At 40.9% G+C, this 24,595-nt stretch overlaps 1 long non-coding RNA gene across 6 annotated transcripts in view; it reads right to left on the bottom strand.

The window, feature by feature from the left end:
• Positions 1-65: 65 nt before the first annotated feature.
• The window catches only part of LOC108389741 (uncharacterized), a 32,599-nt gene continuing 8,069 nt past the window's right edge, over positions 66-24,595 (bottom strand). The window contains exons 4-5 of one of the 6 annotated variants that reach the window (XR_012123465.1): positions 15,026-15,173; positions 66-1,745 (exon numbers count right to left, since the gene is read on the bottom strand). This is a non-coding gene — a long non-coding RNA (uncharacterized lncRNA). The other 5 variants (XR_012123466.1, XR_005055753.2, XR_012123464.1 and 2 more) reach the window with 5 other exon arrangements.

Below are 24,595 nucleotides of genomic sequence, written 5' to 3'. Positions count from 1 at the left end.
CCTCAGGAACCCAACACCTCAGTTAGGCTCCAAGCAGCAAAGAAAAATCACAACAGGTATTTAAAACGGAGGGGGTTTAATGCAGGCAATTGGGTACAAGATCAAAAGGACTGCTGAGGAGCCGAATGGGATGAGGAGCTTGAGCAGGAAGCTGCTGCCCTTCAGGCTGGGGTGCCCTGGAAACTGTCCAGTGGAGGTGGGGCCATGGTGGAGGGACCAGGGCTGCATCCAGGGAAGGCATCCAAGCAGACGGTGGGTCCAGAGGAGGGGAGGAAGGGTGCCAGGCCTTCCTCAGCCTTTAGGCTAGTGTTTCCAGCGGTGAGGAAGCCTGTGCCTCCAGGGCTCTGGGGCCGAACAATCCAGCCTTTGTTTCCCCTGCACAGCCTAAGATGTTTCATCTGCCAACTCAGAGACTGGGAAGTCAGCCCTCAGCTCCCCAACCACACCAGTGACAGGAGGGCCTTGAGCCTGGGAAAGCCGCCTGGTGGGGCCCGATTTCCGTGTCCCTGCTCCCCTGCTCCCCTGCTCCCCTCCTAGTTCAGTCCCAGGTCAGCTCCCCTTCGCCAGCATCCAGGAGATGCGGCCCTGCTGGAGAGACCCTGCAACGACACAGAGAGGGGTCTTCGAAAGTCCTCCTCTCAGCAGCTGCCCAGAAAGCCTTCCGGGAGCTCCTGACCGGCTCACGGGCTCTTACTTCCATCTCCCCACACCGACGTCCCACCTCCTTCTCTCTAGTGGCCCCTCACCTCTCCTCCACTCCCTCTCAATGGAGTTACCCTGTCTCCTATTCCACAGAGAAATCTGACTTCCCACCTTCTAAGTTATAAATGGCCCAGGCCTGAGCTTTTCCCTAAAGGAGCGAGGGATGCAGGAGTCCTTCTCTCAGAGGACACCCTTTCTGCCTCAGGTGCCAAGGAGCCCTTCCCCACTGCTCCTGGCGCCCACCCATTACCTCCCTGCCACGCTTTCCCTTTCAATCCCCTCCTTCCCTCTTTCGTCCTTTATGGAGCAAGCTTACTGGAAGAGTTGAGAAAAGTTGCTGCCAGTCCTTCTCAGGCCCTGCAAGGGCTCCAGCCCGCATCTGTGAGGACCCCCAACATCCTCTTGGTTGTTAGCCCAAAGGACACTGCGGGACCTTATCTTTCTGGACTCACTGTGGCTTCTTTCTCTCATCCTCACCTTCCTTGGGACTCTCCCCCTGTCCCTCCTTCCTCTTTATTTCTCCTTCCTGCCATGCTTCCCCGGGGTCACCTCCTTGGCCTGTGGTCTCAACTCCCTTCTTTACATACCTCCCTCCCCACTCTGGTGGGCACCCTCTCTGCGGGGGCAACAGCTCCTCCTCTGTGGCTGCACCTCCCAGGGATGACTGCCACCTGTTGTGTCCAAACCAGGGTCCCCCCGAGAGCAGCGGTCCTTCTGGGCTCCAGGCTCGGTAACCCAGCGGCTTGTCAGATGCCTCCCTCCCTGTTGGTGTCCTACACTCCTCACATTTAGAACACCACAAACTGACCTCAGCTTCTTCCCCCACCCTGAACTGCCATCTCTCCTACCCCTGTGCCTGACACAGAGACCAGCTCTGCCAGCAAGAGCCAGACCTTGTCTCAGATGTGCAGGACCTTCTCCCTCGGCGAGGCCTGGCCTTCAGGTGTCCTCTGCTCTTCCGCTTCTTCCCTCTTACTTCAAGCCTTCATCAGTTCCTGCCTGGATCAACACCTCCCCGGCAGGAGTCTTGCCCCCATCTAAATCTATCACATGGTAGCCACATCAGTGTTTTAAATCAACAGATACAAACACATTATTCCAATAAAAAATTTTCAATGACTTCTTATACCCAGCAGGATAAAATCCAAGCACTTCTGCACCACCAAAAACTCACTTCCTGCTGCAGAGAGGGGACTAAGGTTGGGCAAGTGAAGTATTTGTCTCAGGCACAATGTCTGTCTCCCCACTCAACAATGAAATTCTTGAGGACATGTGGAATTCATCCTTCCGACCTTAGGCTCTGCACAGCGTTAGCAAACAGTTGGTGCTTAATAAATGCTGATTCCGTGAATAATGCCCACACGGCTTAGAGCTATTGGAGGAACTTCAGGATTAGCCATGGAGATCCTAGGAACTCTGACGGGTATTCCAGAGACTGTGGCAATCCCATATACCCTAGAGAACAAGGCAGCTGTTTCCAGGCCCTCCAGCCTAATGCCAGCCCATGGCCACTTTGCTGGGGCTGGGGCACCTTTCCCAGCCAGGTCCTGTTTTTCCTGAATCTCCACTGTCCTCCACCTGGGCCTCAACCTCTGTTCCTGTCCTGTCCTCCAGTTATCCTCCTGGATCTAGGGGTCTGCCCTGTGCAGAGGATTGAAAGGAAAGTAGATGAGGGTATGGACCTCAGCTTTGTAGATTCAGAAATCTGAACTTTCCAAAGATAATTTATACCTCAAACCCATTAGGATCACTCCTGTCAAAAAATGGGAAACAAGTGCTGGTGAGGATGGGGAGAAATTATCACCCTAGTGCACTGTTGGTGGGAATATAAAGTGGTGCAGCTGCTATGGAGGTTCCTTAAAAAATTAAAAATAGAACTACCATATGATCCAGCAAGCCCACTTCTGGGTATTTATCCAAAACAATTGAAAGCAGGGTCTCAAAGATATTTGCACATCCATGTTCAATAGCCACATTTGGCTGTTATTTATAATAGCTACAAGGTTCCAAATGTCCATCAATGGATAAATAAAATGTGAAACACACACACACACATACACACATACACAGAATATGATTCAGCCTTAAGAAAGAAATTCTGACACATGCCACAACACGTACGAACCTTGAAGATGTTCTGCTAAGTAAAGTAAGCAAGTCACAAGAAGACAACTTCTACATGATTCTATATGAGTTATCTAGAACAGTTAAAGTCACACAAACAGAAAGCAGAATGGTGATTGCCAGAGCCTGGGAAAGATGGGGAATTACTGTTCAATGGGTATAGAGTTTCAGTTTTACAAGATGAAAAAGTTCCGGAGATCAGTTGTACAACAAAATGAATATACTTAATACTATTGAATTGTACCCTTAAAAATGTTTAAGATGGTAAACTCTATATTATGTCTACTTTAACACAATTTTTAAAAAGATAATTTGTTTTTTTGAATAAGAAATACACTCAAGCTTTTCCCCTTATGATCTCGCTGTGTATCCTTGGTATGTTGCTGTAATAAATCTTTGCTGAGTACAACTCAAAAAAAAAAAAAAAGAAATACACTCAAGAACCAAAAACTAATAAAAGGATAGATAGTAAAAAGCCTCACACTCCTGTCTCCCATTTCCCTGGGCCCTGTTCCTCTACCTTACACAGGTAACTGCTTTTAAAAAAGTGTTAGAGAGGTGAAGGGGTAAAAGAGGCAGGTAAAGGCAGGGGAAACTAGTGAGAATGTTTGATATCTTGAGAATGGTTACATGAGTGTATACACATGCCAAAATTCACCTAGCTGTACACCAAGATTTGTGCATTTTATTGTATGTGCCTCAACAAAGGAAAAAATTAATAACTAAAAATATGTCAACCATAAGGGACAAAAACCATCTTCTCACCTCAATAGACACAGAAAAAGCATTTCACAAAACCTAGCACCCTTTCGTAACAAAAACAAAGAAATAGGAATATTCCTCAGTTTGATAAAGGGCATCTGCAAAGAACCCACAGCTGATGACATACTCAGTGGTGAGAGACTGAAAGCGTTTCCCCTAAGATCAGCAGTAAGTCAAAGATGCCTGCTCTCACCACTTCCATTCAACATTGTACAGGAGGTGCTATCCAGGGTAATTAAGGGGTATAGTCATCCATTTCAGAAAGGAAGAAAGAAAACTATCTCTCCTTGCAGATGGCATGATCTTATATATAGAAAATCCAACTGGATTCACAAAAAAACTATTAGCACTAATGAGAAGTTCACCAAGATGGCAGGATACTAGACCAATATGCAAAAATCAGTTATTTTCTATTCAATAGCAATGATCAATTAAAAATAAAATTAAGAAAATAGTTCTGTTTACACTAGCATCAAAAAGAATAAAACACTTAGGAATAATTTTAACAAAAGAAGTGTAAAACTGTACACTGGAAACTATAAAACATCATTAAAAGAAATTCTTTCATGGATTGGAAGCTTAATTTTTTTAAGATGGAGATACCTCCCAAATTGATCTACAGATTCAACACAGTCCCTACCAAAATTCCATCTGTCTGGTTTTGCAGATATTGAGAGGCTTATTCTAAAATTCATACAAAAATGCAAGAGACCCAGAATAGCCAAAACAATCTTGGAAAAGAACAAAGTTGGAGGACACACTTTTGAATTCAAAACTTACTACAAAGCTACAGTAATCAAGATTCTGTGGTACTGACACAAAGATAAATACAGAGATCAACTGAATAGATTTAAAGTCCAGAAATAAATCCATAAATTTGTGGTCAATTGACTCTGACAAGGTGCCAAGGGGGAAACAGTCTCTTCAACAAATGGTGCTGAGACAACTGGATAATCACATGCAAAATAATGAAATTGGACACCTATCTCATATCTCATACCACATACAAAAATTAACTTAGAATGGATCAGTGACATAAACCTAAGAGCTAAAACTATAAAACTCTTAGAAGAAAACATAGGTATAATCTTTCTTCCTGATCTTGGAGTACACAATGATTTCTCTGATATAACACCAAAACCACAGGCAACAAAAGAAAAAATAGATACACTGGACTTCAGCAAAATAAAAATTTTTGTGTTTTAAAGGACATTATCAAGAAAGTGAAAAGATAACCTGTACAATGGGTGAAAATATTTGCTAATCATATATCTGATAAGAGATTACTATCCAGAATACATAAAGAATTCCTACAACTCTACAACAAAAACAAAACACCCAATTAAAAAATGGACAAAAGATTTGAATAGACATTTCTCCAAAGAAGATATACAAATAGCAATAAGCACATAAAAAGATGATCAACATCATTAGTCACTAGGGAAATGTAAATCAAAACCACAATGAGATACATCTTCACACCCACTAGGATGGCTATAATCAAAAGTCAGATAATAACAAGTGTTAGTGAAGATGTAGAGAAATTGGAATCCTGTACACTGTTGCGGGGGATGTAAAATGGTGCAGCTGCTTTGGAAAGCAGTCTGGCAGTTCTCAAATGGCTAAACATAGAGTTATCATATAATCCATCAAATTCACTCCTAGATATGTAGCTAAGAAAATTAAAACAGATGGACATACAAAAACCTGTACATGAATGTTCATAGTCACATTATTTATAATAAATAAAAAGTGAAACAACCTAAATGTCTATTAACTAATGAATGGATAAACAAAATGTGATGTACTCATACAATGGAATATTATTCAGCAATGAAAAGAAATGAAGTACTTATCTATGTTACAGTATGGATGAACTTTGAAAATATTATGCTAAGTACAATAAAAGAAGCCAGATGCAAAATACCATACATTTTATGATTCCATTTACATAAAATATCCAAAATCAGCAAATCTTCAGAGACAGAAAGGAGATTAGTGGTTACCAAGGACTAGGGGAAGGGGGTTGGAGTGACTGCTAATGGGTATGGGGTCCCTTTTTGATGTCATGAAAATGTTCTAGAAATAGATAATGAACTTATCTATATGGGGATATCTTATTTACTTTGTGAGGTTGTAAAAACAAAGAGGTTCAAGCTCAGCAGGTTAGTAGCTGCCATCATAATTGGGGTGCTGTGGCATGTGTGACCTTGGATAGGATGCCCCCCTACCCCCCCGACTGTTTTCTGTTCCCACTCTTCCCAAGGTCCTCCTCTCCGAAGGGAGGCACAGTGGCAGGATGTGGCCAGCAGGTGGTAGCGTCGAAGCATGTCCAAGTTCTGGCGAAGTCTTGGAGCCTGTGCTCTGTGAAGAAGGCAGATGGGCATCTCTGGCCAGATGTGCTTCATCGGGAATCCCGACTCTCAGGTGGCAGCAAGGCCAGCTTCACAACAGATGTGCGACTCACACTTAGAAGGCCACTGGGATTCATTTAATGCTCTGCTGTCACTGTTTTGAAATCTTAAATGTTCAACAGGAGCCCTGCATTTTCTTTTTTAATTAAGGTATTATTGATATACACTCTTTTGAAGCTTTCACATGAAAAAACAATGTGGTTACTACATTCACCCATATTATCGTGTCCTCCCCTACCCCATTGCAGTCACTGCCCATCAGGGTGGTAAGATGCCACAGAGTCACTATTTGCCTTGTCTGTACTACACTGTCTTCGCCATGATCCCCCCCACACCATGTGTGACAATTATAATACCCCTCAATCCCATTCTCCCTCCCTCCCCACCCGTCCTCCCCCACCCCTCCCCTTTGGTAACCGCTAGTCCCTTCTTGGAGTTTGTGAGTCTGTTGCTGTTTTGTTCCTTCAGTTTTGCTTTATTTTCATATTCCATAAATGAGGAAAATCATTTGGTACTTGTCTTTCTCTGCCTGGCTTATTTGACTGAGCATAATACCCTCTAGCTCCATCCATATTGTTGCAAATGGTAGGATTTGTTTCTTTCTTATGGCTGAATAGTTGAATAGTATTCCATTGTATATATGTACCACCTCTTTATCCATTCATCTACTGATGGACACTTAGGTTGCTTCCATATCTTGGCTATTGTAACCAGTGCTGCAATAAACATAGTGCTGCACATATCTTTTTGAATCTAAGAAATTACATTCTTTGGGTAAATGCCTAGGAGTGGAATTCTCAGGTCGAATGGTATTTCTATTTTTAGTTTTTTGAAGAACCTCCATATTGCTTTCCACAATAGTTAAACTAGCTTACATTCCCACCAGCAGTGTAGCAGGGTTCCCCTTTCTCTGCATCCTTGCCAGCATTTGTTGTTCTTAGTCTTTTCGATGTTGGCCATCCTAACTGGTGTGAGGTGATATCTCATTGTGGTTTTAATTTGCATTTCCCCGATGATTAGTGATGTGGAGCATCTTTTCATGTGCCTGTTGGCCATCTGAATTTCTTCTTTGGAGAATTGTCTGTTCATATACTCCACCCATTTTTTAATTGGGTTATTTGCTTTTTGGTTGTTGAGGCGTGTGAGTTCTTCATATATTTTGGATGTTAACCCCTTGTCAGATATGTCATTTACAAATATATTCTCCCATACTGTAGGAAGCCTTTTTGTTTTGTTGATAGTGTTCTTTGCTGTACAGAAGCTTTTTAGTTTGATGTAGTCCCACGTGTTCATTTTTGCTTTTGTTTCCCTTGTTCAAGGAGATGCATTCAGAAAAAAGTTGCTCATGTTTACATTCAAGAGATTTTTCCCTATGTTGTCTTCTAAGAGTTTTATGGTTTCATGACTTACATGCAGGTCTTTGATCCATTTTGAGTTTACTTTTGTGTATGGGGTTAGACAATAATCCAGTTTCATTCTCTTGCATGTAGCTGTCCAGTTTTGCCAACACCAGTTATTGAAGAGGCTGTCATTTCCCCATTGCATGTCCATGGCTCCTTTATCATATATTAATTGACCATATATGCTTAGGTTTATATCTGGGCTCTCTATTCTGTTCCATGGATCGATAGGTCTGTTCTTGTGCCAGTACCAAAGTGTCTTGATTGCTGTGCCTTTGTAGTAGAACTTGAAGTCGGGGAGCATAAACGCTCCAGCTTTATTCTTCCTTCTTAGGATTGCTTTGACTATTCAGGGTCTTTTGTGGTTCCATATGAATTTTAGAACTATTTTCTCTAGTTCATTGAAGAATGCTGTTGGTATTTTGATAACTATTGCACTGAATCTGTAGATTGCTTTAGGCAGGTTGGCCATTTTAACAATATTAATTCTTCCTATCCATGAGCATGGGATGTGTTTCCATTTATTGATACCTTTTTTAATTTCTCTCACGAGTATCTTGTAGTTTTCAGAATATAGATCTTTCAATTCCTTTGTTAGGTTATTCCTATTTTATTCTTTTTGATGCAATTGCGAATGGAACTGTTTTCCTGATTTCTCTCTCTGCTAGTTCATCGTTAGTATAGGAATGCAACAGATTTCTGTGTATTAATTCTGTATCCTGCAACTTTGCTGAATTCAGATATTAGATCTAGTATTTCTAGAGTGGATTCTTTTTGGTTTTTTATGTACATTATCATGTCATCTGCAAACAGGGACAGTTTGACTTCTTCCTTACCAATCTGGATGCCTTTTATTTCTTTGTATTGTCTGATTGCTGTGACGAGGACCTCCAGAACTATGTTGAATAAAAGCAGGGAGTGGGCATCCTTGTCTTACTCCCAATCTTAAAGGAAAGGCTTTCGGCTTCTCATTAAGTATGTTAAGTATGATGTTGGCTGTGAGTTTGTCATATATGGCCTTTATTATGTTGAGGTACTTACTCTCTATACCCATTTTGTTGAGAGTTTTTATCATGTATGGGTGTTGAATTTTGTCAAGTGCTTTTTCAGCATCTATGGAGATGATCATGTGGTTTTTGTCCTTCTTTTTGTTGATGTGGTGGATGATGTTGATGGATTTTTTAATGTGGCACCATTCTTGCATCGCTGGGATAAATCCTACTTGATCATGATGGGTGATCTTTTTGATGTATTTTGAATTCGATTTGCTAATATTTTGTTGAATATTTTTGCATCTATGTTCTTCAGGGATATTGGTCTGTAATTTTCTTTTTTTGTGGGGTCTTTGCCTGGTTTTGGTATTAGGGTGATGCTGGCCTCATAGAATGAGTTTGGAAGTATTCCTTCCTCTTCTACTTTTTGGAAAACTTTAAGGAAAATGGGTATTAGGTGTTCACTAATTGTTTGATAAAATTCAGCGGTGAAGCCATCTGGTCTAGAGTTTTTGTCCTTAGGTAGTTTTAGATTACCAATTCAATTTCATTCCTAGTAATTAGTCTTTTCAGATTTTCTGTTTCTTTCTGGGTCAGCCTTGGAAGGTTGTATTTTTCTAGAAAGTTGTCCATTTCTCTAGGTTATACAGTTTGTTAGCATATAATTTTTCATAGTACACTCTCATAATTCTTTGTATTTCTGTGGTGTCCATAGTGATTTTTCCTTTCTCATTTTCATTCTGTTTATGAGTATAGACTCTTTTTTTCTTGATAAGTCTGGCTAGGGGTTTATCTATTTTGTTTATTTTCTCAAAGAATCAGTTCATGCCTTCATTGATTCTTTCTATTGTTTTATTCTTCTTGATTTTATTTATTTATGCTCTAATCTTTATTATGTCCCTCCTTCTACTGACTCTGGGACTCATTTGTTCTTCTTTTTCTAGCTTCATTAATTGTTAGTTTATACTGTTCATATGGGATTGTTCTTCTTTCCTGAGATAGGCCTGTATTGCAATACACCTCCTTCTTAGCACAGCCTTTGCTGCATCCCACAGATTTTGCAGGGTTGAATTATTGTTGTCATTTGTCTCCATATATTGCCTGATCTCTGTTTTTATTTGGTCGTTGATCCATTGGTTATTTAGGAGCATGTTGTGAAGCCTCCATGTGTTTATGAACTTTTTCATTTCCTTTGCATAATTTATTTCTAGTTTCATATCTTTGTGGTCTGAGAAGCTGGTTGGTACAATTTCAATCTTTTTGAATTTACTGAGGATCTTTTTGTGGCCTAGAATATGATCTATTCTTGAAAATGTTTCATGTGAACTTGAGTAGAATGTGTATCCTGCTGCTTTTGGGTGGAGAGTTCTATAGATGTCTGTTAGGTCCATCTGTTCTAATGTGTTGTTCAGTGCCTCTGTCTCTTTACTTATTTTCTGTCTGGTTGATCTGTCCTTTGGAGTGAGTGGAGTGTTGAAGTCTCCTAGAATGAATGCATTGTTTTCTATTTCCCCTTTTAATTCGGTTAATATTTGTTTCACATATGTCAGTGCTCCTGTGTTGGGTACATATATATATTTATAATGGTTATATCCTCTTTTTGGACTGACCCCTTTGTCATTATGTAATGTCCTTCTTTGTCTCTTGTGACTTTCTTTGTTTTGAATTCTATTTTGTCTGATACAAGTACTGTAATTCCTCCTTTTTTCTCCCTATTAGTTGCATGAAATATCCTTTTCCATCCCTTCACTTTTAGTCTGTGTATGTCTTTGGGTTTGAAGTGAGTCTCTTGTAAGCAGCATATAGTTGGGTCTTGTTTTTACATCCATTCAGTGACTCTGTGTCTTTTGATTGGTGCATTCAGACCATTTACATTTAGGGTAATTATTGATAGGTATGTACTTATTGCCATTGCAAGCTTTAGATTCGTGGTTACCAAAGGTTCAAGGGTAACTTCCTTACTATTTAAGAGTCTAATTTAACTCACTTAGTATGCTATTATAAACACAACCTAAAGGTTCTTTTTTTTCCCTCTTTTTTCTTCCTCCTCCATTCCTTATATATTAGGTATCATATTTTTTACTCTTTGTCTATCCCTTGACTGACTTTGGGAATAGTTGATTTAATTTTACATTTGCTTAATAATTAATTGTTCTACTTTCTTTACTGTGGTTTTTTTACCTCTGGTGACAGCTATTTAACCTTAGGAACACTTCCATCTATATCAGTCCCTCCAAAATACACTCTAGAGACAGTTTGTGGGAGATAAATTCTTTTAACTTTGCTTATCTGCAAATTGTTTAATCCCTCCTTCAAATTTAAATGATAATTTTGCCAGATAGAGTAATCTTGCTTTGAGGCCCTTCTGCTTCATTGCATTAAATATATCATGCCACTCCCTTCTGGCCTGTAAGGTTTCTGCTGAGAAGTCTGATGATAGCCTGATGGGTTTTCCTTTGTATGTGATCTTTTTTCTCTCTCTGGATTTTAATAATTTGTCCTTATCCTTTATCTTTGGCATTTTAGTTACTATATGTCTTGGTGTCATCTTCCTTGGGTCCCCTTGTATTGGGAGATCTGTGCACCTCCATGGCCTGAGAGACTATCTCCTTCCCAAGACTGGGGAAGTTTTCAGCAATTACCTCCTCAAAGATACTTTCTATCCCTTTTTCTCTCTCATCTTCTTCTGGTACCCCTATAATGCGAATATTGTTTCATTCAGATTGGTCACACAGTTCTTCAGTATTCTTTCATTCCTAGAGATCCTTTTTTCTCTCTCTGCCTCAGCTCCTTTGTATTCCTCTTCTCTAATTTCTATTTCATTTATCATCTCCTCCACTGTATCTAACCTGCTTTTAAAACCCTCCATTGTGTTCCTCAACAATTGGATCTCCATCCTAAATTCACTCCTATGTTCTTGAAAATTTTTCTGTACCTCCAGGAGCATGTTTACGATTTTTATTTTGAAATACCTTTCAGGAAGATTGATTAGTTCCATCTCACTTGATCCTTTTTCTGGTGTTGGTGAGATTTTGCTTTCAACTAGGTTCCTCTGACATTTCATATTTGTATGTGGCTCCCTCTATTGCCCAGAAGCTCTACTCTCTGGAGCTGCTCAGCCCTGGAGCAATGTCGGGGGTTGCAGGGGAGTGGTGCTGATGCCTAGGGGGAGGAAAGAGCTGTATCCTGCTTTCCAGCTGCTATGCCTGTCTCCATCACCAGAACCAGTGGGCCAAACACACAGGTGTAAGCCTCTATGCTTTGTGTTTGTAGTTGCTGTAGGTGGGGCTTCCCTCTGGCTGACCTGATGCCAGGGCAGGGTTTGTCGGTTTGCAAGCCAGGAGCCCTGCATTTTCATTTTGCTCTAGGCCCCAGAATTATGGTGATAGGCGGAGGATCCATATGACCTGGAGGATCCCCATCCTATTTTCCTGAAATGTGCCGGGTCCTTCCCTTTGCTGTGCGTTTGCTCAGCTTTCCTGGGGTTCCTGGCCATGCTTGACTCCTGTAGCTCACTGTCTGAGGCAACGCCTGGAAAGAATGAGGACCCCACATGGGGAGAACAAGGACCCCACGTGGGGAGCACAGGGATCCTACACAGGGAGGTGAGGTCCCTATACGAGGGGAAAAAACCTGCTCTGGTCAAAGTCATCAGTGGCCTCCTGGTAATTACATCCAATGGAAACCTTGTAGATTCACCTTACTTGACTCCAGCAGTATTTGATACTTGACCTCTCTGTTCCAGTTTCAGGTCTCGGCTCAGAGACCCTCATTCTACTCTGGACTCTCTCCTCACTGCCACACAGCCATCAGCATCCCCTGATTTCCCTCCCATTTTTAAAAAGTCACTTTCTGAGGTGTAATTTACATATATAGTAAAACTCACCCTTTTTAAGTGTACATTTCAATGAGTTTTAGTAAACATAGTCATGCTATAATCTGGATAGAATATCCCACCCAAGTGTCCCTTGCACTTTCCCTCCCTCAATCCCAGCTCCCCACACACTGATGCCCTGTCTCTACATTCTCACCTTTTCCAGAATGTCATACAAATGGAGTCATACAGCAGGTAGCCTTTTGGGTCTTTGACTTAAAATCATACCATAACCATTTGGAACCTCGTTTTTGGCATTCCATGCCAGCCATAGTTCAAAGCACCACTCTCTGTGATGGCACCGCCCCTTACCACTGCCCTCCAAAAACCTCAGTCTGGAACTCAATCAGCCCCTCAGGTTCCCTCAAACCTTTATTCTCTCCCTTGGCCACCAAGGTGAAAATCTGAGAGGCATCCCTGACCCTTTATCTGCTTTCCCTCCACACCCAGAAGTCACCCTCCCCAGCCAGGCCCCAGCCCCTCTGCCACCATCTTAGTTCCGGCCCACCCTACACCACTGAGGAGTCTTCCTGTCCTTGTCTTCTCACCCTGGCACCCCCCCTGCCCAGGCCATCCTCTACCAGCTCACTAGGGCAGCAAGTGCAGGCCTTGGCCTGACATCTGATCTCCTGCCTAACGTCTCTCCACATCCCTTCCTAAGGGTCTTGCACACGGCAGATGACCACCCTCCGCTTCCCTCGGACATCCCACCCTGTCTCTCGTGCGCAAGAGGCAAGAACCTACTCAACAACTTCACAAACACTGACAGAGGAAAGTGCTGACAGGGAACTGTTGGTGAGCAAGCAACAGCGCAATATGAGACCTCAAAATGTTTACTCAAGATCTCCAAGAAACTGCTAGGTGAAAATGATGCTGGGGTTCTTGTTTGCGGAGTTGAAGAATGAACTTAGCAAACACTTAAAGGTAGGAGAGCTAGGGAGAGGCGTTTATTGATAGATAAAGTGAGAGGACAGAGCTCCTGGCTTGCATCAGGAGGGGATAAGAGAGCCCATAGTGGCGCATTGTCTAGGGGTTCTACAGGCAGTTGAGGATTTGGGGGAACTAGATAAAGGCTTAGGGGTGTGAACTTGTTAAGTGGTCCCTAAATATTTAGAATTAACTTAACAAAAGCAACTTACTGCTCTGATGATTTCTCCCTGAGATACCAGCTCTTGGTCTGGGAACATATCAAACAAGGCCACCTTCCCAGCCCCCAAGGTGGGCTGAGGTATTGTTTGCTAAAGAGTAAGTTAGGAATCTTACTTCTTAACTTCCTGGGTGTTAAAATGCAATCTTATCTTTAAGGTGGAATCCTTTCTGCCTTTTACTATGAGGTTTACAGCTGGGTCTGCATGCTAAATCAGTTGCCCAGTTTGCAAATCGCCTCATCAGGTCTGAAGGAGGAAAGACAGCACATAGGCCTAGGCCTTTTAGCATGCTAAAGTGAATCTTACAATTACAAATGATCAGCATAATAAAAACATGTGATCTGATCTAGCTGAAGAATGACTCTAGAGCTTAATGTTTAACACAGAGTTTTGGTAGGGGGGTTCCTTGCATGTAGTTACATTGCTCTGACTGTCAATATCCTGCCTTGCTTTTTCCAGAAGCCCTCACCCTATTCTGTCTAAGCCCATGATCCCTGTCTCAAAAACAGCAAAGTGCAAAAGTGATCTAGGCTACCTTTCACGTAATGAAGGGGAACAAGGAAACAGGTGCAAAAAGAAACCACAGCGAGGCTGAGCCAGAAGCTAGTGAGATCAGTTGGCAGTAGGGCCGGTGGGGCGCACGGGCGGGAGGCCCAGGGGAAGGGACACTCCTCTGAGTGCATCTGTACAGTTCTGACTTTTAGAATCATTACTATGTTCCATATAGTTAAAAAAACGTTCTAGTGAACAAGGAATTAGGTAAGAGGGAAGTGGGAACAATCCAAAGTGGAATATAAACCAGAACAAATGAAACCAACATACTACAAATGAGACATACCAGCACACGGATACCAGAGGGCACTCATCTGAGTAACTTGAAAGAGGATTTTGTCTACATACTCTAAGATTTAAGGGAAAAAATGCACAATATTGCACTTGAAGCAGTAGGTTTATTTTCCACAGAGGTGTGAGTTTGAAATTCAGAACCTACTTATGTGTATTCTAGCACTAAGCAAGTTAAGTAAATATATTGTGACTAATGAGAGCCAGATTTCTGTCAGAAAAATGAGTTAAAAATAAGGAAAGAGGGTAGGCTAGAATAAACACTGTGGTGCTGGATTGGAACTGGAGGCATCAGTGTGAGCTACGGTTTTCAAAACAGATGTAGATACAGAAATAACTTGGGATACGCTCCCCACAGATAGAGCCTGAGCACCCCAGTGCCCAGTACTGCTGAGCTCTCCCCTCCTGGCCACCGGATCTCACTGTCTTAATGCCATTCTTCAGTCAAAGGAGCCAAGACTCCTTGGAGAAATGCCTATTTCCAGGGCTGTGGCTGGGAAAGTACAAGATGAGTCTCCAACATCTTGTGGTGCCAGAAGGTGAAAAAGGACTCAAGTAATAATAGGGACATATGGGGACATGTTAATGGACACAGAAAACAACTTGATGGGCTCCTGTGCCAAACTGGGGATAATCTGACAGACAAAATAAATAATATAGCAATGGATTATAACCCATAGAAAAGAACCTATAGAATGAAATAAGAACCTGTGAGTATGAAGCAATATACTGTGGGTAAAAATGTAATATTTCCAGAATATCTCACCTGGCTTTAGTACATCTGCATATCAACAGGAGCTCAGGGGTGGAGAGAAGTATGGCCTCAGTGCATTTGCATCATTCCTCAGGCGTGGAGAGAAGTTCATCTCCATATCAATGGGTAATTACCTTGGCAATGGAGGGCTTATCTGTACCTGAGAGGGGAGGGGAGGGCCGGTTTCGCCTCTGCTCGAGGAGGAAAGAGAGGAACGGCCCCAGACTGCAGTTTGTAAGCAATAAATGGATTTTAAACCTTATTTATCCCTTTGACTGATTTCAGTATTTAGAGGTATTTTGCCCCAGGATTTCCTTTCCCTGGTCTTACATATACATACTTGAATGAGTGAAGAAATAAATAAATGAGGGTGAAGGGAAATGTTCCCTCATAGTAGAATTTCAACCAATAAATGTAGAATGAGGAAAATTGAAAACCACCACTTGGCAAATATCCCAGTAATTGTTTCAGGCAAAAAATCTGCAATAAATGCTAAAATTAGTGGGGAAAATGGGATAAAAACAGGATATTTAGAAAGTCTCAAAGTTCTTTTCTGTAAGATACTTAAAAGCAAGTAATTTTATACTGAAAAAACGTGATAGATGTGATCTTAACCAAATGATCAAAGTCAGCATCACCAGGAATGGGGCAAACAGACATCATGTGCCTCCAGGTATGATGCACTGAGAAGGATACAACATTCTGGATACAAACAGTTAGGTGGGATGCTGACCAGGAACACCCACTGCCTACTGTGGCATGAGTGAGAAGTAAACGTTTATTCTACTGGACTACGAAGAATTCAGGGTCCATCTATTACAGGAGCTAATCTAATACACTGGTTAAAGAGATTCCTGCACATCCATACAACACTAAAACTGTAAAAACAAAGCTGCCTTTGCTATTGATATGGGATGATCCTTAAGATGCTTTAAATGAAAAAAGCAAGGTACAGGGGAATGTATAAACAATAGGTGGGAAAAGAATGTAAACATCACTCCTGTCCATGCACACAGAACACAAGAACCAATAATACCGGTTACTTCCATACAAAGGAGCTGGGTGTGTAGGGATTCAATATGTACCTGGTTGAATTTTGAACTAGTGAATGTCCTCATTTTAAAACGTTGTTTTAATTATGTATTAAAAGGTATATACCAGAGACAGGGGCATGTTTAAATACTTACTGGTGGAAGGAACGGGCACAAATAAAAATCCCCAAAGTCCTGGAAGACAGAGGTCAGAGGCAAGCCCTGAAGAGGCAGGAGAGAGATGGAGCACAGGGGCAGGAACCTGCCCGGGGCAGGGGCAAGGGGCCTTAGGACAGGAAGGGTGGAGGCTGATCCAGACCCAGGCATGTGTCAGTGGGAAGGGAAGGGTGGGCGTCTTCTCAAATGGCTATTATTTCTGAGGTGAAGTTACCAAGTGAGAATGCGCAGAGTGGCTGATCTGACCTGGCCTGTGGGAAGAACGGGGGATCATGTGCATAAGGCTACGTGGGAAATGGAAGGCTTTCAGGGAGCACCCGAGGGGCCCATCAGCCAAGACCAGAGCCATGGATTTAGAATCCGGCCCCATCCTAAAGCCACCCAACACTCCACTTTGCTCTCCTGTGGCTCTTCCAGCTGGGCCTCTTCACACTCAGCAGGGTCCCAGGACCTCTGCAGGGAGGCTGTCCTGACGGTCAGCAGATCCCAGCTGTCTCTCCTTCCCGGGACAGCAGGGATTTTCTCTGGCCTTCTCAGAGCCCAGCAGAACACAAGAGGGATCTCACACCCGGAAATCAACCCTATGGCTCCTGTGATACCAAAGCAGTCACCCAGGAGATGTTAGGATTTACTGTTAATTGGGGGGTAGGGGTGAGGGGAGCGGAATACCAATGGGCCATATATAACGCACTCAACCACATAAAATAATGCATAGAAAATAGACAGAAAGAAAACATGCCCAGATATTTATAGGGTTTACCTCTGGTTGTTGAGATTATAGGTTTTCCCTCTATTGCTTTATAGTTTCCAAATGGTCTACAATGAGTATAAATCACTTTCAAAATTAGACTAATTTTTTAAGACACAGTTTCTGCAAGAGTGAGCAGTCCTGTCCCAGTTTTACAATGGAAAAACATCTTTTGGGTCACCAATCTCTTTAAGACTCTGATGGCAGTTTGGGCCTTCTTCCTGGAAAAATGCTCTTCCACATATTGACACCCCATCCTGCATCCCCTTGGGGTGGCCCAGATGCCAGGGAGATGCCCACCCCTGCCTGGAAGAGGCAGAATTGCTCAGGGGCCAGCCACAGCTCTCTGTACACTGACCAACAATGCTGAAATTTAGCAAGAAATGTGTAAATTCAAAATGGAAGCATCAAAAAAGAAGCCCAGAGGCAGTACTGACTATATGCCACCTCAGCTCTGCCCAGATCCCAGTGGCAGGTCTGACATCCTTGGGGACACGGCTGCACTAAGCATCCAAACATTTCATTTCTGCAGCTGATTCCCTCGTTCACAAGTGCCTTGAGGAAACATGTGGCTGCTTTCAGGGCAGAGGTTTCTAACTCTGAGGGCCAGAGAGGCCAAGTATAGGAAAAATAAACTGCCAGGGTATAACCAAACTTTGTATGTTACAGAGTATAAACATTTGATGCCAGAAATTGTACATTAAATTTAACATTGAAAAAATATAATTTGGAAATAGAAATAATCATTCAAAGTTTCTGAATTTATTACTCCTCAGATCTGAAATCCAAAATCTGACATTCCTTTCTTATGCCCCAAGGTGTCAGTCAACGTCAAGTTGTGAATCTTGTGTGGCAACATGCAGGAGAGAACTCATCTTTGAATCCTTAACTGGGAGCAGATTTACTTTTATTCAGTTTCATAACATTAAATAGCTGTTCACAAACATAGGTGCTTCCAAACATGGACAGAATCTTTGCACAATGGCTCTTATACTGAGGGTGACCATTCCCAAGATATTTGTAAAATTCTGGGATTCCAACATGATCATATTTTGTTTTCAGTAAAGTGTTGCACCGCAACTTGATCATTTCCATTTGTAGCTGTCCATTCACATTATTAACTGAGAAAGGTGAAATGAAAAATATTCGTTCATTTTCATAAAGTTTTAAATTAGAGAACCTTATTTGGAATTCCATCTTCTACTCTTTAATTTTTGGAATACAGTTCAGGCCATCACTTTCATTTTCAGAAACTACTTTCAATGTAGGAAAGTGGGCCACATTGTTCCTTGCTGAATGAGTTTCCCAAAGACACAATTTCTCCAGGAATGAGCAAACTGAATCATACATTTGTGTAACCACTTGTAAACGCCCTTGCAAAGAAATTTCCAACATGTTTAGGTAAGCCATCTCGTCAGCTAAAAAGGCTAAATACGTCTTTGACCCAATCTATGCTAGTTAAGCTGAGGCACAGGTTTTCCTTTAGAAGACATGAAAAAGTCAATTTTTTCCAACAGTTCAACTGTGCACCCAACTTACTGAACAGAGCACTGAACTTCCTGTGGTTCGAGCCATGGGGATGTACCCAGGGTATGCTGTTACTAAGTCCATGACTAAAATGGCAGTGTGGGCCTTTTTTTTTTTTTTTTTTATCATTTTAGCACAAATTGATTCTGGAGAATGGTGCTGTGCACAGACTTAAATTCTACATCTTTGCAAAGCCCTGACACTTTAAATTTAAGGTGTATAACAAGTGTTTAACACCATTCATCGCAGAATTACTGTCTGTGCTGATGCTAATTTTAACCAGTCTACATTAAATTTTTTAAGACTTTTTTCAACATATTTAAATCAATCATCTCCTGAGGTTGTGCCAGTCTTGGGTACCATGTCCAAGGTTCTTCAGTTACATCAAAAGTTTCATCAGCATCACAAATAAATACAGTCAACTGGGGAGCATCATTTTTATCAGCACTTTCAAGAGCTGCAGTAGAGAAAGCCACAAATGATTTAGCTTTTTCTTGCAACTTGTCCTGTAAGTCCTCAGTCATGTTGTCCACATGTTGTGCAACATATTACCAGTCATATACTGGCAAATGCTTGTCTCTGTTCAGGGCACATGATTTCTGCAGCACTCAACAGACATTATTTTATAAACTCACCATCTGTAAAAGGTTTTGATTCACTGGGGAATTTTCTCATTTAATACATAACTACATTTCATAGAAACATCACTGTTTTATTCCCATTCAAAAGCAAATCATGTTGAAGTTTCAGTCCTTTTTTCAGTTTGTTAAGTCTTTTATCATGCATCTTTTCTGTATATCCATCATGGTTCTTACTATGGTTTGTTTCCTAATGGTGTCTTAGATTATATTCCTTTGACACAGACAGACTTTGTTTGCATCTCAAACAGGTAGGAACATTCTTTACCTCCAAAAAGAAATAAGCTCGCTCTCATTTTTCTTGAAATAAGTGGCTTTCTTGCTCTCACTTTCATTTTCCCACTTTGAAAGAGACAAATGCATAAGAAATATCAAAATGTCATGTTTACTAATAGGAAAAAATACTACTTTGTAAGAAAAAAGTTTTAAGTCTATTTTTTCAAAATCTAAGTGTAATATTCACTCCTTCAGAGTTGGGGAGAACTCTGAGAATGGTAGGGCTTGCAGCAAACCAAGCAAATGCCACAGCTAAGAGGAAGCAGCTGCTTCCCCAGGTGGCTGCCAACACATAGGAAAGCAGCCCAGAGCGGTCAGGTTTTCTGATGTCACAAAAGAAGCTGGAAATCCAGATTTTAGTGTGAAATTTCTTATTTTTAAAAATATTAATAATAAACTCAATTTTCTTTCTGTAAATACTGTATAAGCCACCAGGTCTACTCATCAGATTAGGCAGATTAGGACACTGGTTTGGGGTCTTTGGTTTAAACCTGACAAAAATTCTACTTGAAGGTTCCTCAAAAAGCTCAAAATAGAAATACCGTTTGACCCAGGAATTCCACTTCTAGGAATTTACCCTAAGAATAGAGCAGCCCAGTTTGAAAAAGACAGATGCACCCCTATGTTTATCACAGCACTATTTACAACAGCCAAGAAATGGAAGCAACCTAAGTGTCCATCAGTAGATGAATGGATAAAGAAGATGTGGTACATATACACAATGGAATATTATTCAGCCATAAGAGGAAAACAAATCCTACCATTTGCAACAACATGGATGGAGCTAGAGGGTATTATGCTCAGTGAAATAAGCCAAGCGGAGAAAGACAAGTACCAAATGATTTCACTCATCTGTGGAGTATAAGAACAAAGAAAAGGTACCAAAGGGAAAGGGACTGGGGAGGATGGGTGGGTAGGGAGGGATAAGGGAGGGGGAGAAAAAGGGGGGTATTAAGATTAGCATGCATGGGGGGGTGGGAAAAAGGGGAGGGCTGTACAACACAGAGAAGACAAGTAGTGATTCTACAACATTTTGCTACGCTGATGGACAGTGACTGTAAAGGGGTATATAGGGGGGACCTGGTATAGGGGAGAGCCTAGTAAACAAAATATTTGTCATGTAAGTGTAGATTAATGATTAAAAAAAAAAAAAAGCAGTTCCTGTGTGGTGACCTCCAATGAGTTCTGCACAATGATATAAAGGGCATATAAAAGTGTAGGCATAGGGTCTGTTCATTTATACAAAGGATCAAAGCCTAATTTGGCTACCCCGAAAATGAACTAAGATACGATATGAAGAACTTCCAGCATCAGCACTCTCAGGAAGACTCATGCCAGAAGATGATCATCAAAAAACCCCAACAAAGATCCACGCGCTGCTACAGGTGTAGATGCACTCATCCCACCAGTTCCTGGACTTGCCATGGGAATGAAGAAGGAGACATCTAAGCTGGCCTGTGCATACAGCAAAACAACAAATTTGACAGGATCTAAACTGTTGGAACTCAACCAAGAATTAGGAGAAGTGCAAATTGTAGTGCTCCAAAATCTTACAACTACAGACTATTTACTGTTAAAAGAACATATGGGATGTGAACAGTCCCCAGGAATGGGTTGTTTTAATTTGTCTGATTTCTCTCAGACTGTTCAAGTTCAGTTGGACAATATCCACCATATCATAGATAAGTTTTCACAAATGCCTAAGGTGCCTAACTGGTTTTCTTGGTTTCACTGGAGATGGCTGGTAATTACAGGTATGCTCTGGTTACATAACTGTACTCCTATTATGTTAATGTGTGTGTACAATTTAATTAGTAGTTTAAAACCTATACATGCTGAAGTTACTCTACAAGAAGATATGTCAAAGAAATAATCAGTCTTCCCAGGTTTTCTTCCACCTGCTACTTCTATAGCTTTTCTTCTTCCTTCCTAATTATAACCCTTAAGTAGAATTCGTGTCTCATATCGAATTTACCGAGTATCATAATTCTTCCAAGTGGTAAAGACACCTCAAGACAAATGCTGGGCATAGAAGCCACAGGGCATAAAATATGCAAAGAAGTAAAAAGCTAACCTTTTCAAACAATAAGGCTTCTCTCTCACTTACCAACTTAACATTTCCCTGTATGGCCCCGGAAGATGACTGGTTAGCCAGAGACAGGTAAGATTCCTCAAGGGAGGAACAACCTAAGACAGGCACAGTCGCAGGGGGGCCATCAGGTGAGAAAATGGGGATCAACAGAGGTGAGGCTTAGAACCTCCCCGACCCTGTTCTGAGAGAAATCTTCTGCATCCGTGGATGTTTTGTTGCCCTTGTCTAGCTCGAATTAGCACATAGTCTACAGGCACACACCTGATCATCTACATTTGCTCTCTTACAACACTAAACTATGTTTTCTACCTTTATCTTGTATCTACCTACCACTTCAGCATTTTATTAAAAATAATAATAATAAAAAGAGAAATGTGGTATCCACATATAAATCAAGTATAAAAATCAAATGAATATTCAAATTTGAACTGTTTATAGTTCATAATACATGATCAAAACCAAAAGCCTCTGTGATGACTGCCCTTGTAATGTTCACCATGTAACTTATTCACTATGTAAGAATTTGTTTTCCATGTAAGAAATTGTTCGTTATGCTTCAGAAGATTGGAGACTGACGAACATTAGGCTTGGGGTGGATTAATGATTGTGCATTGAGCATTGACCCCCCTATACAGAATTTTATTGTGGTTAACAACCATTTGATCAATAAATATGAGAGATGCCCTCACAAAAAAAAAAAAGTACACACTTCCAATTGTAAAATAAATAAGTAACCAGGATGTAATGTATAGCATAAGGAATATAGTCAAAATATTGTAACAACTTGGTATGGTGATAGCTGGTACCTAGAATTATCATGTATATAAATGTTAAATCACTGTGTTGTACACCTGAAACTAATGTAATACTGTGTGTCAACTATCCTTCAATAAAAAAAAAAAAAAAAAGAACAAAGAAAAAACTGAAGGAACAAAACAGCAGCAGAATCACAGAACCCATGAATGGACTAACAATTACCAAAGGGAAAGGGACTGGGGAGGATGGGTGGGAAGGGAGGGGTAAGGAGTAGGGGAAGAAAGGGAGCCTTACAATTAGCATGTATAATGTGGGGGTGGGGCATGGGGAGGGCTGTGCAACACAGAGAAGACAAGTAGTGACTCTACAGCATCTTACTACGCTGATGGACAGTGACTGTAATGGGGTTTGTGGGTGGGATTTGGTGATGGGAAGAGTCTAGTAAACATAATGTTCCTCATGTAATTGTAGATTAATGATACCAAAAAACAAAAAAAATCTACTTGAAGAGAATTAAATGACGAGAATGAAATACATACTTCTGAAACCACAGTTTAAAAGCTTGTTCAAACAGAATCCTAGAAGGTACCCAAAAAGGAATCTAAACTGATGTATCTCAAGGGCCATGTCTTTTGCAACATCAAGGTCACAGTTAACTAGGATAATACTCATCAGCTTGATCTGATTATGAGGATGACTTACACGTTTCTGATACAGGGAGAAATTGTACTTCAAAGTGCCAAGTACCCCTAAGCTAGGGAACTAGCCCCTCTCTAGGGAACCCTGACAAGTCTCACTTTCCAGAGCTCCAGCATCCCTTACCTCTCTAGGTGCTGTTCTTCCTGTCCAGTTAAGTCCTTTGCCCATTTTTTAATTGGGTTTTCTTTCTATTATTGAGTTATAAGAGTTCTTTATATATTCTGAATACAAGTCTTTTATCAGATACATGATTTGCAGTATTTTCTCCAGTCTGTAGAATTTCTTTTGACTTTTAGATGTGTCCTTTTTAGTACAAATATTTTCAGGTTTGATAAAATCCAACTTCTACATCTTCTCTTTTGTGGCTTGTGCAATACCCGAACCCAAGATCACAAAGATTTACTCCTGTGTGTCCTTTGTAGTTTTCTATTTTAGTTCTTTCATTTAAGTCTTTGATCCGCTTTGAGTTAATTTTTGTGTATAGTGTGTCCTCCAATATACTTTATCATGCATATTAGAGATTATTTCCCATCACTGCACAAAATACTGTTTCATTTCATTTTACAACTGCATAAAAAAAAATCTTCTGCATGTACCAGAAAATTTTAACCAGTTTCCTACTGATAGATATTCAGGTCAACTGATAGATATTCAGGTCAATTCTAATTTTGCATTGAACAACTCTGTAATATTATTTCACCCATGACTGACTTTTAACTGTAGGACTGATTCTTAGGAGTGGAACTGCAGGATAAAATGATATGTGCAACTGTAACTGATAGATGCTGTTAAGTAATTAATCTCTGTACAAACTTCACTGATTGCACTTCTGTCAACAAAAGTATAAGCATTTCTCTATGACACCACTACAGTTTTCTATAAGTTTTAGGCTGTCCACTTATGATGTCCCCTTCATCTTTTCATGCCTGCTGGTAGAAAGGCTGGATAATACTGTTTCCTTCTCTAAAATCAGGCATAAGTTATTTGGGGGAGTGTAATGAAATTCTGTTATTATGTTTGAATCCAGTGGACACATTCACTTTCAGCACAAGATACAAAATGTACCTTTTACTCATCCTGTCCTTGCTCATCAACCTGATTTGAAAAGCATCCTCAAAGACTTCTTTAATTCATGCTGAGTGACTTTGTCAGGCAGGCTCTTGAAAAGAGTGTTCTGGCATTTCTATCTACATAATCCACAAGAGAATATTTTTAGTCTGAGTGTTGATCTCATAAGCAGAAAAAATACTAAGAAAAAACAATTCTCAGAGTTGGAGACTGGAAACGCTATACAGTCTTTCAGTTAACAAATACTTGAACACAGAGTCTGGGTAAGGGTCTGTGCTATGTGCTGGCGATGAAAATACATACTTGACTCTTGGAATGGTGGTCTTACTTGGGGGGAAGGCTAGTAAACAAATAGTCACATAATTAGGAACCGTTGTAAAGGGCCAGGAAGGAAAAATTAAAGGGCCAAATGAGAACATCTACTAAAGAAAACTTAACCTAGTCTGGGGAAAAGGAAACATTTTTCTGATCTAATTTAAAGGAAGTGACTTTAAGCTGCAATTCTATGGATGGGTTACAAGTAGCCAGGGAATGAGTCCTGAAAAGAACGTTATGCAGAGAAGGTAAGGT

Source organism: Manis javanica, chromosome 12 (genome assembly GCF_040802235.1).
Source record: "Manis javanica isolate MJ-LG chromosome 12, MJ_LKY, whole genome shotgun sequence".
Lineage (NCBI taxonomy): Eukaryota > Metazoa > Chordata > Mammalia > Pholidota > Manidae > Manis > Manis javanica.
This window is presented reverse-complemented; position numbering and strand designations above follow the sequence as displayed.